We start from the raw sequence: 17,117 nt of genomic DNA, 5'->3' as shown, positions 1-17,117 counted from the left end.
AAACCCAGGTTCTATCCTTGAGTCAGGAAGATTCCCTCGAGACTGAAATGGCAACCCACCTCACTATTCTTGCCTGGAGAATTCCATGGATAGAGAAGCCTGGTGGGCTATAGTTCATGGTGTAGCAAAGACTCGGACATGACTGAGCACAGACTAATACTGGGAACAGGACAAGAATACCCCCTGCCATGGAAAAAGTGAAAGTGTCAGTCCCTCAGTCATGCCCAACTCTTTGCAACCTCATGGACTGTAGTCTGCCAGGCCCCTCTGTCAAAGGAATTCTCCAGGCAAGAATCTTGGAATGGGTAGCCATAACATTCTCCAGGGGATCGTCCCACCAAGGGATGGGACCTGGGTTTTCTGCATTGCAGACTAATTCTTTACCATATGAGACACCAGGGAAGCCCAGTCACCTCTCATCACTGCCCTTCAACATTGTAGTGGAATAATAAGTTAATACAGAATGGCAAGAAAAGGGGGAAAGTAAGTTATACATACTGGGAAGGAAAAAAGTTATCTTCATTTACAAATGACTTGATTATCTATGTAGAAAATTTGAAAGAATCAACAATTTCTATACAAGTAAGCAATTACAGCAAGGTTGCAAAACATAAGGTTCATTTATAAAAATCACTTACCTATATATGACACATAAACAAATAGAGTTTGAAGTTAAAAATATATCATTTGTATTACTCCTCCCTCAAATGAAATACATAAAAATCTAACAAAGTGGATATAAGATCCATTTGAGGAAAACCACAAAACTATTGAAATAAATGAAAAGAATTAAATGAATGGAGAGATAGTCCATGCTAATGAACACAAAGACTCAACAGTGTTAGGATGTCAGTTCTTCTGAGTTTGGTCTAGAGCTTCAATGAATCTCAATCAAAATACCATCAAGCTATTTTGTGAATACTGATAAATTGGTTCTAAAGTTTTTATGGAGAAGAAAGGACCAGAATAGACAAAGAAAAACAAAAATTTTAAATTCTTTTTAAAATTCCACTTTACATTGTTTGTGGCATTTTGGAAATTGAGAGGATTTTTCTCACTTTTCTTTTTTTCATCCTCAGTTTTCAGCAAGTCTAACACACTTGGACCTCAAAGCAGTTCTCTTGTATTCTTCTATCTAAGCCAGTAGATGATGGTTGCTTGTTATTAATGGAAGTCTCATAGTGAGACAGGAGTAGTTTCTTGGTTTTGTTTCTCCAACCTTAGGCAGGCTCATTATCCAACAAAGTGAAACGGCTTATGTGCCTTATCATTGAGGGGGGTTCTCAACACCTTCTGGAATTTATTTTGTTTGCCTTCCAATATCAGTTCTCTTATAGTTTCAAGGACACATGATTCTATAGATTTACTGGTTTCCTTCACTGTTTGAATTTTTCTTCTGGATTCTTTCACCTTCCATAGGATGAGATTCTCATTGTTAACTAAGAACGGTTAATAATTAGTAAATTCAAAGCATGCATCACTAAATCATGGATGCATGTTGGCAAATTCAAATACTTTTGTGGCAAAATAGTAAATGTATACTGATTTTCATTTTATGACAATATATACTCTGCCTTGCTGGACTCTGAGGCTGAGATAATAAAGAAGGCATTAACCAGGCTATAAAGAATAGATTACCAGTTCCGCCTCAGTTGTTGCATTTCCTGAGAAAGCTTTTTACATAAAAGGTTAACTGAAGCAATCAAGTAATCTATATTAATTTTTCAGGTCATTTTCCCAGGAACACTGGCCATACAGTGTACTTGAAATGTCCATTATTGGAAATCAAAACTTTTTTCCAGTATTTATTTAAATTATATGTGTTGCTCTGCAATTCTTTGTTGAGTTGTGTTTCAAAGTAGAAATGCAAGGTGGTAGTGTAAGCTTTGACAAGTTGTTTTGGGTTTTTTTGGTTTGGGTAATGCAAGTGTCTGACATGTTTTGACTGTTAAGGCATCCACTTTAAAGAGTCATCTACTTCAAGGATGGCTATCTCAAATAAACACATTGCCAACCACATGACTAGATAAAATGTTAGGATGTAATAGCTTAAAGGCTGTCTGGTAGGAAAAGACATTTATAAAGCATTTAAAGAGTTTAAAGAAGGGAAAAGAATTCAAAGGGGTCAAAGATTATATGTCAAGATTGACAATCCATTCTAGTTTGTAGATGAACTGAAGGATGATACCTGAGCTACGTCTTGAAAGATAAGTAAGATTTCATAAAGTATTAGGTGGGGTCAGCTTGGAAAGGGCAGGGAATCCATATAATAGACATGACAACTTACATGGATTCAAAGAATTTTAATACCTTTAAGAAGAATTTCAGAATACATATATTCATATTCACTGAAGTGTTTCTTTATGTAAATATTTTCTCTCCAGTGACATTGTAACAGAAAAACCCTAATATAAACTCTCTTGTACACTATGGTCCAGTAGTTCTGACTCTTTAAACTAGTGGATCAAACATTTATTATCTTTTTGCTGTATGCTTATATGGTGATTGCTAAGACAATCTTTCAGTAAAATTAGGTATTTTGTTTTACTGCCTTGACCTACTCATTCACTAAATTGAAATGAGGCCAACCTGGGAATCTGAAATAAAATAAATCCAAGTTGCTTTCTTTTGTTTACTTATTTCATTAGCAGAGAAATGTATAAAGTAAAAATAAAAGACAAAGAAGCAAATAACTGCAGATGCGGAATATACAATCATTGCCTAAATCTTACAAGAGAGGAATTTGAATTGACATTGAAAAATTAGCTTCTGGAAAGTTTTTACTTACAGGTTTCCTATACTGTATTACCTACCTAACTCTAAGAATGGTCAACCTGTAGGAAAAGTAGGAAAAGACAATCGGGTGGATCAAGTCAATTTGACAAATCACTGGCTTTCCTTTCTTTCTCACCAGAGCAAGGGATACACAGGCTGCAAACAAAACATGAATCACTAGGTGTGTGGTTTTCCAAAGTATAGCCAGTATCCAAACCCTGCATATTCTAAAAGAGAGAAAGTGAGAAAGAAAAGTTCTAAAATTGTTGTAGAAATGAATGATGCAGGACCCTATGGGGCCGCCCTGGGTACAAATTCTTTCCATGTCCCCCATTTCTTGTCTGTAGGAGAAAGGCTTCACCCTCCTTGAACTTCTCTGAGTTCCAAAGGTTAGAATCAAGTAGCTGTTTATCAGGGAAGGGAAAGAATTTAGGAACAAAGGAGCAGCCATCAACAAACAAACAATAGTGCAGTGACTGGCAGGGTGTAGTACTTCTTCAAAATACACACACACACACACACAGACACACATATATATATATATACATACACACCAGTATCTTGGAATTCTTCTGTGAGGAATGAGGCCCCCATCCAGGTTTTTGCTGTCCAGTTGCTAAGTTGTGTCTGACTCTTTCCAACTCCATGGGCTTTTCCTGGTGGCTCAGCTGGTAAAGAATCCACCTGCAATGTGGGAGACCTGGGTTTGATCCCTGGATTGGGGAGATCACCTGGAGGAGGAAACAGTAACTCCACTCCAGTATTCTTGCCTGGAGAATCCTCATGAACAAAGGAGCCTGGCGGGCTACAGTCCATGTGGTCACAGTCAGACATGACTGAATGACTAAGCACAAACAAGCATGCTTTCACAAACTCCATGAACTGCAGCGTATATGGCTCCTCTGTCCTCCACTATCTCCTAGAGTTTGCTCAAATTCGTGTCCATTGAGTCAGTGCTTCTGTTTAACGGTCTTATTCTCTGCCGCCCCATTCTCCTTTTGCCTTCAATCTTTCCCAGTATCAGGGTCTTTTCCAAAGAGTCACCTCAAGTGTATATATAGAATTATTGGCAAATATTAGACTTGAGCTATATGCAAAAAGTAGTGTTTGTTCTTACATCAACTGAAAAATATGTATTAACTAATTGGGATTAAATATAAAATAATAAATAATAAAAAATATAAAGTATTAGCTAAAATGACAAAATAAAATAAAAAGAAGTTCTACCTGAAGTCATACACATACATATATAATTACTTCTTGATTCAAGTATCATTATATAAGAATTATATCTATAAATTATATTTAGTTTGTTCTATTACTATAAGAATATTATATTAACACATAAATTGTATTGCAGTAATATTATTTGCTGATTCTGAGACTCAGATGTATTAATTTCTTAAAACATTTGCAAACATTTTAATAAAACAACAGGTTATTGAGAAAATTAGCTGTAATTAAACTTCAGGTAGTGTAATAATTACTGAGATTTTTAACAGGTTGTCTCCTAATGTCCCTGAAAAATGGAAAATTGATGAAAATTAACATAATATAATTAGTAAAATAATTTTCATACCCATATTAAAACATAACTGTTTAAAATACAACATTAAATGATGTTCATTTCAAACCTCATAGCTTTAGGTTAAAAATTGGAAACATTTAGTGCAGGATAACAGTTTTCTGATTCCTTTTGTGGACGGGGATTGTTGCTTGCCATTCTAGTAAAGAAAGAATGTTTCCCACTATACTCTTCTACAAGGATCTTCTTGTATGATCTTCTACAAGGATCAAGCCATTAGTCACTATAGCCAGCCTCCTTCACCCATGGTATGCCCTGAGGGGAATTCAGGATGGAGATAAACAGGAAGCATTCCATACTTTGGATACTGGCCCTAATAGTTAAGCTGCATATCTAAGAAGTAATTTCAATGAGTCTGGACTCTTGCATCTACATCTACATAGAAAAGCATTAAAATTATTAACTTGAGAAGTCTGTTCTTTTTGGTTAGCAGGAATCTTGCTTTTTCCCCCACCAAAAATTCCTGGCTCCTCCCTTAACTGTAAGGAACTGCTCCAAAGAGGTATCTGAAAGGTGTTATGAACTGATTTAGGAAACTGGCAGATTAGACAATGTAGTCATTTCATATTTGTGGTAATGTGGCCACTCACAAAGCCATATTGCCTAATGCTGTCACCAAGACCTCTGATCATATCACTGAGGGGAAGTTATGATTTCATTAATATTATACTTGGTTTTAAGGACTGACCTCCAAAGGGAGGATTTTAATGCTGCAAAATAGCTTTGATGTATAATTCTCTTTTCCCATAATCTAGCTAATGATATATAAATTCTTTGGAAATATTAAAAAGAATATTCTGTTACTCAATCCTAACTGTGAAATATTTTATAATGACTAAATGTATCAAAATGGGTTAAAATTATAGCTGTTCTGCCTGCTGTTAAAAAAGGTCTTTTTATACACAAAAAAAGTTTCACTCCTGTCATCTCATGATGAAGTCACTTTTTCACTGCCCACAACATTGTTTTCTATTGTGCTCAACTCACACTCAGCAATTGAAGACTCTACCCTGAAGAATTTTTTGTCAGTTATGGAGCTGGAAAATACGCTGGTGGGGGCCTGTGTGTATTTGTGTGGTGGCCATGGGAAAGGAGTACACAACTGGAAAGTGTCCCCTTTGTGCAGCCAGAGCCTCATCTTACAGGTAATAAATTCTGCAAGTAAATGCAAACCAAATAGCAAATTACCAGCATTTAGTTTTAAAATAAAATATGAGTAATTCTGGTTAAAAAGAATCTGTTGTTCCATTGTTAAAAATTATCATATCTGGTGAAGTGCCACATATAGGCATACGTAATTCTATATGTACACATATATTTACTTTTTTCTATTGTGATATGACATTAGTTCTACCAAGGGGATCAGAGCTTTCATGTAAGATACTTTATTGCTAAAGCCAGTGGTTTCTCAAACCTGACATCTGCTCACATATCAACCCTGGGAAAAAATGTCATCAGTATTATCCAAGAGTGTTTAAGAACTTATTCTCTGAATTCATAGATTTCCGAGAACACCTTTTAATTCTCAATATAATACTGTATTTATAAAACTCTTAGGAGGTTGCATGGGCTTCCATGGTGGCTCAGCTGGTAAAGAATCCACCTGTAATGCAGGAGACCAGGGTTCAATCCCTGGATTGGGAAGATCCCCTGGAGAAGGAAATGGCAACCCACTCCAGTATACTTGCCTGGAAAATCCCATGGACAGAGAAGCCTGGCAGGATATAGGGGCAGTCCATGGGGGGCAGTCCATGGGGTTGCAAAGCGTCAGGCATGACTGAGCGATGTCATTTAGAAGGTTGCATGAGGTCAGATTTAACGGTTCACTCTATTGTATAGGAGGGAACTAAATGAATACAGTTTGGACACACTGGCTTCTAAGTTTAATTTTCTCTCTTAAAATTCCATGAGATCTGTGCTCATTACTCAACATTCTCATTGCTCTAAAGAAGCTGTCATTTCAAGAGGAAACCTGTTATACAAAGATATCCTAACATTTCCACATAATTTGTCTCTGCACCTGAAGCAATATATCACATTTCTTGATTAGTGTCCACCAGAATAATAACCTGGGATGGTCTCTTGCAGTTTGCATTAATATTATCTGGCCTACATACCTAGAGGTTACTGATCTATTGACTAACAGTTAATAGCGAGCTGTAGAATGCTTATTTAATTTCTCAATTTAAATGCCTGGATAATGCTGAGGGCACTGCAGATATATAAACAACATGTTCTTGGCCTTAAGAGGTGTGATTATTGCTTAGGATGAGCAATTATTCAAGACATCCTCAGGGGATGTGAGATGTGACAGATGACACACAGACACTATTTAGAAGGCATCTGCCAGATGGTCAGAACCTGCAGTGGTGGAATGAGGACAGTATGAAGGGACCTGGGGCAAAAGAGTTTTTCTTTAGCAATCTGGTAGCAGCAACATTTGGAAATCTGAGAGACCAGGTCCCAAGGTATAGGAAAATAGCACTGCAAAAGTACATGAGTTAAATATGAACTGAAATTAGACTAATTTCACAATTCAGATTCTTTCTGATTAAATCATCATCTATGGCCTGAGAGGTTATCTGTTTTGACTTCATCCTGATATATTAATAGCAATCAAGTTACAGTTAAATTTTAAATTTTACTTTAAAAAGTGAATTGTTCTCTATAGCCCCAGGCCAAAAAAAAAAAAAAAAAGAGAGAGAGAGATAGAGAGAGATGGCTATTGCTCTGGCCACAGTTTCAGCAGTTCTTTAAGGTGTCCTGTTATCAAAATATTTTGCTCTCTTCACCATCTTCATATGCTGTTTGCAGCTTGTAGTGCTCAGGACCATTAATTTTTGGTCCAACCAGTGTACCATTTGTGGATGAGTATACAAGGGAGTGTAAACTACTAATGAGTGTTTGGAGGATAGGAAAACGAGATTCCCTGCTGGGCTCATTTTTAGTATTATATTGGAGAAGCACAACATAATGGTGGGAAAACAGTTATTCAAGGAAACTATCAAAAGTTTCCTATCCCAGAAAGATTTGCGTCTCATTTGAAACATAATATATCTGACATATTTTAATAGTAAGAAATGTTAATTTGCTAGATTATAGGAGAGAGAAGCTGTCACTGTAATTAGGCATCACTATTCTTTAAATTTTTAATTAAACATTTTAACATAATTGAAATATAATGAAATCCTCTCATGCCAATGCCATGATTACTACAGTTTCATAGTAGTCTTGGAATAGGCAAGTATCTGACCACTTTAAATTATTTTTCAAATTACATTTCTCTATTCTAAGTAAATGGCATTTCCAACAAATTTTAAAGTTTGCCTGTCAAGTTTATAAAATTTCTTACTGGGGTTCTGATTGGGATTGAAATGAAGCTATAGTTTCCCAATCGATGCAGTTGTTTCAATGATCTGTTCAAATTTTAACTTTTAAAGTAATATTATAATTTATAGTTTGTTTTGTCAAATTCATTCCTTAGTATTTTGATTTTGATACTACTATAAATGATGTCTTTATTTTCATTCTATATTGAAATACTATGTTCGCATGGTGTCTAAAGCGCAACTTTAGAAATCTGTTATTCTTGTATTTTGAATCTTGCCATGATTGGTTTATTTTGTCATTTATTTAGATTTCTTTCCATTTTTATTTTCATAAAGATTATTATTATGGTTTGGAGATAGTTTTAGAGTAAGACATGTTTTTCCTGTTTCAAAACTTAGAGTGAAATTGTTCAGTCCTTCAACATTTAGTATTTCCTTATTCTGGGTTTTTCCATAAATGGCTTATAAATTGAAAAGTAGTGGCTCCACTCCAGGTAGTGGAGTAGTAGGGCATGGAACATGCCTCCTCCCACAAATGCATCAAAAAATACACCTACAAATGGAACAACTCTCACAGAACAACTACTGAACACCAGGAGAAGATATCAAACATGCGAAAGGACAAGAAAGATCACCATAACTATGTAGGATGACAGGAAAAGAAAAAAGAGGAAACCAGACTGGACGTGCACCCCTGGAGGGAGCTCTAAAAAGGTGGGAAAGTTCCCACGCTCTAAGAATCTCCCTCACTGGCAGGTAGATCAGCTGGGACAGAAAAGAAGCTTCAGAGGCTCAGAGAAGGCAACACACCATCTGTGTCAGGCAGAATAGACAGAGACCTACTCAGATGCAATGCCACTGCCGTGCACACTCCAGCTGCCTCCTGGGGAGGGTTTCCTTGCCAACTGCCACCTCAGCAGGCCCTAGGAGTGACCCACTCACAGAGATGGAGCTGAAACCACAGCTGAGACCCGGGGGCTGTGTGACTTAGGAAGCAGGGCTGAAAGCTCTCAATGTGGCTACATGAGCCATGGGTTTATTTACACCTCTGCATCTGGCTTTGTAAATTCGGTACTTATGGGACATCCAAGTGGACAAAGGATGCTCCACTGCAGCTTGGATACATCTGATTTTAGCAACTATGGGCTTTGTGGGTGCATGCCCATGGGGACTAGCCCAGGCCAGGGTCTGAGCTGCCTTCATAGCTCCCAGAGTGGGTCCAGGTTCATAAATACTGCAGCCCTGGGACCTGATTTCAGTGGATTTGCACTGGTAGCCTTGTGAAAACAAGCCCTGAGAGGCACCAGGGCCAATTTCCAGCATTCCCATGATTGAGATGGTGCTGAGCATTGTGCCAACAGAAATGCCCATTGTGAGTTTGCAAAATGGGTGAAAGATAACCCAACAGAGCACACTCACTGGTGAAATCTCTGGTGAAGAAATATTCATTTGCTCCTCACCCAGTGAGAGTGCCTCCAATCCCACCTACTTTGCACCACAGCTCAGAAATACATCTCAGACAGATCTGGGGGCTTATGCTCCAACAATTAGGGAGCAGACCCTGTCCCTGAGATGACAATGACAAGCACAGAGCTCAGAGGAAGACCCACTCAACATTCAGGGCAAGATCTCGTCACCACATCACCAAGGGAATAACAACCAGCTTATAGTAAGGAAAGAGATGGCAAGCATTCATATTAAAAACAGCTCTTGCACTGACAAATATTAAACTCACACAGGTTACAGAGTGAAATCTGCACATAAAAATAGTCCTCCAAGTCCACTCTAGATAATTGTTTCTCCTGAACTAATAGAACAAGGGAAATAGTATAATGAAGAATTAGAGGAGCCACTCTCAAAGCATCAAGATGATTCCCCTAAAGTAATAAACAATGAAAGAGATCTCTTCAGTCTCATAGACACTGAGTTCAAAAAGGAGATAATGAAAATACTAAAAGAATTTTTTTGGGCTCCAAAATCACTGTGAATGGTGACTGCAGCCATGGAATTCAAAGACGCTTGCTCCTTGGAAGAAAAGCTATGACAAACCTAGACAGCATATTTAAAATCAGAGACACCACTTTGCTGATAAAGGTCCATATAGTCAAAGCTGTGGTTTTTCCAATAGTATGTATAGACGTGAAAGTTGGACCACAAAGAAGGCTGAGGGCCAAAGAATTGATGCTTTTGAACTGTGGTGCTGGAGAAGACTCGAAGGTCCCTTGGACTGCAGGGAGATCCAACCAGTTCATCCTAAAGGAAACTGACAGGAATACAATAATAATAGGATACTTTAACACTCCACCCACATCAATGGACAGATCTTCAAGACAGAAAATCAATAAGGCAACAGAGATCCTAAATGATACAATAGAAGATTTAGACTTAGTTGATATTTTCAAGATATTAAATCCAAAAAAAGTATAATACATGTTCCTTTCAATTGCACATGTAATATTATCTGAGATTAACAACATACTAGAGAAAAAAAAAAAAACAAAAACAGGCTCTACACATTTAAGAGTGTAGGAATTATTTCAAGTATCTTTTCTGACCACAATGGTCTGAAACTAGAAATCAATCATGGGGGAAAATAAAGAGAGAGAGAGAGAGAAAAAAAAAAAAACAATTGCATGGAGATTAAACAACAGGATAGTTTTAAAAAAAACAGTTAATGATTATATAAAACAGAAAAAAAAAAAACACCTTATTGCAAATGACAATGAAAACACAATACAAAAATCTATGGGATGCAACAACAGCAATTCTAAGAAGAAGGCTTTAGTGACAGATGTCTTCTTTAAGAAGAAAAATCTCAACAATGTAACCTACCACCTAAAATAATTACAAAAATAAGAGAAAAAAAACCTATAGTTATCATAAGGAAGAAATAACAAATATCAATGAGGAAATAAATAGGAGATAAAAATTAGGAAAAAAAAAACAATAAAAGCAGGAAGTGATTCTTTGAAAGGGTAAACAAAATTGACAAACCTCTATTCAGGATCACCAAAAAGAGAGAAGGACCAAATAAATAAAGTAAAAAATTAAAGAGAAGAAGTCACAACTGGTATTACAGAAATACCAAAAATTATAAAAGTATATATGAACAATTACATGCCAATAAATTTGACAAGGTAGAAGAAATGGACAATGTGTGAGAAGCAAAGAACCCACCAAACTGAATCAAGAATATATGACTTGAACAGACAGGTCATAAAAGTCCAGGGTCAGATGGCTTCACAGGCAAATTCTATAACATACACACAAAGAACTTATCTGGTCCTTTTCAAACTCTTCCAAAAGATTAAAGAGGAAGAAATACTCCCAAAGGCATTCAATAAAGCCCCCATTACCCTGATACTAAAATCAGACAAAGATACTACCAAAAAATAAAATTAGAGGCCAATATGTTTGATGAATATAGATGCAAATATTCAAGAAAATATTAGCAAACCAAATCTAATAACACATAATAAAGATTGTATACCATGACCAAGTTGGATTTATTCCTGCCCACAAGGATTGATAAACATATGAATATCAAACTGTGTGATACACTATATCAATAGAAGACAAAAGTATATGATCACCTCTATAGATGAGAGAGAGAAAAAAGTATTTCATAAAATTCAACATCAATTCATGATAAAAATCCTTAAGTGGGTATAGAAGGAACATATCTCAACATAATAAAAGCTACCTATGACAAATCTAAAACCAATATAAAACTCAATGCTGAAAAGCTGAAAGCCTTCCTGCTAAAATCTGGAACAAGATAAATATGCCCACTCCAGCACTTCTTTTTGACATAGTATTAGAAGTCCTAGCCGTAGTAATCAGATAAGAGAAAGAAATAAAAGATATTCAGGTTGGTAGGGAAAGGGTAAAATTGTCATTATATGCAGATGACATGATACTCTAGAAATAAAATCCTAAAGACTCTACATATAAACTACTAGAACTGATAAATAAATTCAGCAAGATAGTAGATATAACTAACATATAGAAATAAATTGCATTTCTTTATACTAACAATGAAATATCAAAATGGAATGTAAAACCATATAAAAATCCTTAGAAATAAACCTCATCAAGGAGGTGAAAGGCTTATATGCTTAGAACTACCTAATATTAATAAAGGAAACTGAGTATAACTCAAATGGAAAGATAGCACAAGTTTTTGGATTGGAAGAATTAATATTGTTAAAACTGTCAATGTGCCCAAAGCAATCTACAGTTTTAATGTAATACCTATCAAAATGCTCATGGCAATTTTCACAGAACTAGAAAACTCAATCTTAAAATTTATATAGAATCAAAAAGACCCAGAATTGTCAAAACAATACTGAGAAAAAGAACAAAGCAGGAGACATATGCTCCCAGACTTCAGATAATACTACAGAGCTACAGTAATCAAAACAGATTGTTACTGGCACAAAAACAGACACACATCAACAGAACAATACAGAGTTCAGAAGTAAACCCAACGCCTGTGAACAATTAGCCTCTGACAGAGGAGGCCAGAATATACCATGGTGAAAAGATAATCTCTTCAGCAAATGCTACTGGGAATGTTGGACATCAGCATGTAAATCAATGACGCTAGAACACACTCTTACACCATACACAAAAATTCACTCAAAATGGCTAAAAGTGTCAACTATAGGACATGACATACATCTCTTAGAAGAGAGCATAGGCAAACCTCCTCTGATGTAAATTGTACCAGTGTTTTCTTTGGTCAGTCTCCCAAAGCAATAGAAATAAAAGAAAAAATAAACAAATGTGACTTAAACTTATAAACTTTTGCACAGCAAAGAAAAGTACAAACAAAATGAAAAGAACCTGTGGACTGGGAGAAAATATTTGCAAATGATGTGATCAACTAGGACTTAATTTCCAAAATATGTATACAAACAATTCCTACAATTCAGAAAATAAAAAAGCAAACAACCTAATCAAAAAAATGGGCAGAAGACTTAAACAGACATTTCTCCAAAGAAGATATCCATATGGCTAATAAATGCATGAAAAAATTCTCAACATTGCTAATTATTAGAGAAATGTAAATCAAAACTATGATGAGGTACAACTTCACATAATTCAGAATGGCCATCATCATTAAAAAAAAAAAGTTCTACAAACAATAAATGCTGGAGAGGATGTGAAGGAAAGGGAACCCTCTTACACTGTTGGTGAGAATGTAAATTGATTGATACAGCCACTATGGACAACAGTATAGAGATTTTTTGAAAAACTAGGAATAAAACTACCATATGACCCAGCAATCTCACTGCTGGGCATGTACCCTGAGAAAACCTTAATTGAAAAAGATACATGTACCCCAATGTTCATTCCAACAGTATTTACAATAGCCAGAACATGGAAGCAAGCTAGATGCCCATTGACAGATGAATGCATAAGGAAGTTGTGGTACATATATACAATGGGATATTAATTTCAGCCATAAAAAGGAACACATCTGAGTCAGTTCTAGTGATGTGGATGTACCTAGAGCTTGTCTTACAGAATGAAGTAAGTCAAAAAGAGAAAAACAAATATCGTATATTAAGGCAAGTATATATGGAATCTAGAAAAATGGTACTGATGAACCTATTTTGCAGGGCAGGAGTAGAGACACAGACATAGAGAGCAGATTTGTGGATACAGTGGGAGAAGGAGAGGGTGGGACGAATTGAGAGAGTAGCATTGAAATATATACATTACTATGTGTAAAATATATAACTAATGGGAAGTTGCTGTATAACGCAGGGAGATCTGCCTGGTGTTCTGTGACCATCTAGAGGGGAGGGATGGGATGGGATGGGGGAGGGAAGTTCAAGAGAGAGGGGACATTTGTACTCCTATGACCGATTCATAGTTGGTGTATGCCAGAAACAAATATAACGTTGTAAAGCAACTATCATCCAATTAAAATAAATTTTAAAAATGGGCAGAAGACCTAAATGGACACTTCTCCAAAGAAGACACGCAGATGACCAAAAAGCACATGAAAATATGTTCATCATCACTAGTTAATATAGAAATGCAAATCAAAACTACCACAGAGCAGCTACAATAGCCATTTTTATAAAGTCTATGCATAACAAATGATGGAGATAGTGTGGAGAAAAGGGGAAGCTCCTATAAGTTTGTTGGAATGTAAATTGGTGCAGCCACTATGGGAAACAGTATAGAGGTTTCTTAAAAAGTAAAAATAAAGTGTCATATGATCTAGTAATCCTACTCCTAGGCATATGCCCAGACAAAACTATAATTTGAAAAGATACATGTATCCATTATGTTGATAGCAGCACTATTTATGATAGCCAAGACATAAAAGTAAGCTAAATGTCTATCAACAGATGACTGGATAAAGATTATGTGGTATATACTTACAATCTTTAGCCATTAAAAAGAATGAAATAATTGCTATTTGCAATAATATGCATGGAGATATAATAATATAGTAATAGCATATATAGTAATATAATAATATATATAATCTCTATAGTAATAATATAGAGATTATTATACTTAGGGAAGTAAGTCAGAAAGAGAAAGACAAATGCCATATCTTATCAAATATATGTAGAAACTGAAATCTGACACAAATGAACGTATCTACAAAGCAAACACAGACTCATAGACACAGATAAGAGACTCGTGGTTGCCAAGGTAGGGTTAGGGGATGGAAGGACTGGAAGTTTGGAATTAGCAGATGCAAACTATTGTATATAGGATGGATAAACAACAAGGTCCTATTGTATAGCACAGGAAACTATTGTTAATATCCTGTAACAAACCATAATGGAAAAGTGTGTGTGTGTGTGTGTGTGTGTGTGTGTGTGTGTGTGTATACAACTGAGTCATTTTTCTATACAGCAGAAGTGAAATACAACATTGTAAATCAACTATATTTCAATATTTTGTTAAATGGCTATTCTATTCCTAGTTGACTGATTTTTAAAAACCATGAATAGGTTTTTAGTATTGTGAATGCTTTCTTTGCACTTATTGAGAAGATTTTGTGAGTTGTTTTTATTCTGTTAATATAGTGAATCATATTGCTTCTTAAATATTGAAAAAATATTGCATTCTTGTGTACAAATTCAGCTTAATGATATATTGTCATATATACTGCTCTTTTGTGGAGGATCTTCAGATTTAAAATGTCTGAAATTTCTTATAACATCTATATAGTCTTGAATGTCACAGATAAGCTGGTCTCAAAAAATGAGTAAGTATTCTCTCATTTAGGATTAAATCTATGAAGTCATCTTAATATACTCTTTATAGAAAGCTTTATGGGTAAAATTAAATGCTTAAAATGTATAAGGTTAATAAAAAATTCTAATTTTTTAAATCAGTTTTGGGACATTGTTTCTCTGAAGTTTTTGAAATTTATTTTAGAAATTTATCCATTAAATATGTTATCCGTTTTGTTGACTTGAGGTTGCTCAGAGATCACCATTATTCTTTTAATGTCTGAATTGCTGCAATGATTTTTTCTCATTTGTTCCTCCTAATTAATAACTTGTGCTTGTGTGATTACCTACTGATCTAGTCAAGAATTTACCAGATTTATTTTCCTTTCCAAATAGCTACCACTTGCCTTTGTTTCCTCTTAAAATATTTTCTCTTCTATTCCATTTATAAGTGCTTTTATTATTACCAACCATTTCTTTCCTTGCATTTACTATGGGTAAATTGCTCTTTTGAAATCTTCCTTAATGTAGAAACATCTATCATTGCTTTTATACATTTCTTTTTTACAATATGGGAACTTTGTGGTAAAAATTTTCTTCTAAGCAATGCTTAATCTGGTCTCACAAATTCAGATGGGCTGTATTTTCATTACTTGACTTGAAATGCTTTATAATTTCTCAGGTATTTTATTTTTTGATACACTGTTGCTATATGTGTTTTAATTCAAAAATTTATTGGTATACTAGATATATTTATCATCATTGGTAGGCAGTTTTACTAAACAATCATCAGAGCACATACTGTTATATTTCGATCTTTTAAATTTTATGGATTGAATTACTGATTTGTTATTTGATTGACTTTTTATTTGGTTCAATAGCGGGTGTATCTTGGTAAATGTGGGTCTGTTGAAAAACAAATATTCTCTTTAACAATTCTTTTTTTTGGGGGGAGGATGTAATTTCCTCTCTCTATTAAGAGGACAGTCCCTTTGTTTATTTTTTAAAATTAGTTTATTTATTATAATTGGAGGCTAGTTACTTTACAATATTTTGGTGGTTTTTGCCATACATTGACTTGAATCAGCCACGGGTGAACATGTGTTCCCCAATGCGAAACACCCTCTCACATCCCTCTCCATCCCATCCCTCTGTGTTGTCCCAGTGCACTGGCTTTGAGTGCATTCAATTCAATTCATGCATTGAATTTGGACTGGTCATCTATTTCACATATGGTAATAGACATGTTTCAATGCTATTCTCTCAAATCATCCCATCCTCACCTTCTCCCACAGAGTCCAAAAGTCTGTTCTTTACACCTGTGTCTCTTTTGCTGTCTTGCATATAGGGTCATCATTACCATCTTTCTAAATTTCATATATATGTGTGTTAATAAACTATATTGGTGTTTTTCTTTCTGACCTACTTCACTGTGTATAATAGGCTCATTTCATCCACCTCATTAGAACTGACTCAAATGTGTTCTTTTTAATATTTGAGTAATATTCCATTTTCACCACAACTTTCTTATCCATTCATCTGCTGATGGGCATCTAGGTTGCATCCATGTTCTGGCTATTGTAAACAGTGCTGCGATGAACACTGGGGTACATGTGTCTCTTTCAATTCTGGTTTGATCATTGTGTATGCCCCGCAGTAGGATTGCTGTGTCATGGCAGTTTTATCTCCAGTTTTTAAAGGAATTTCCACACTGTTCTCCATAGTGGCTGTACTAGTTTGCATTCCCACCAACAGTGTAAGAGGGTTTCCTTTTCTCCACACTCCAGTGTTTATTGTTTGTAGACTTTTTGATGGCAGTCATTCTGACTGGCGTAAGGTGGTACCTCATTGTTTTGATTTGCATTTTTCTGATAATGAGTGATGTTGAGCATCTTTTCATGTGTTTGTTAGCCATCTGTATATCTTCTTTGGAGAAATGTCTGTTTAGTTCTTTGGTGCATTTTTTGATTGGGTCGTTTATTTTTCTGGAATTGAGCTGCACGAGCTGCTTGTATATTTTTGAGATTAATTTGTCTGTTGATTCATTTGCTATTATTTTCTCCCAATCTGAGGGCTGTCTTTTCACCTTGCTTATAGTTTCCTTTGTTGTGCAAATGCTTTTAAGTTTCATTAGGTCCCATTTATTTTTGCTTTTATTTGTATTACTCTGGGAGGTGTGTCATAGAGGATCCTGCTGTGATCTATGTCAGAGAGTGT

This window comes from Odocoileus virginianus, chromosome 14 (assembly GCF_023699985.2).
Source record: "Odocoileus virginianus isolate 20LAN1187 ecotype Illinois chromosome 14, Ovbor_1.2, whole genome shotgun sequence".
NCBI lineage: Eukaryota > Metazoa > Chordata > Mammalia > Artiodactyla > Cervidae > Odocoileus > Odocoileus virginianus.
The sequence above is the reverse complement of the archived record's forward strand: the minus strand, read 5'-3'. Positions refer to the sequence as shown.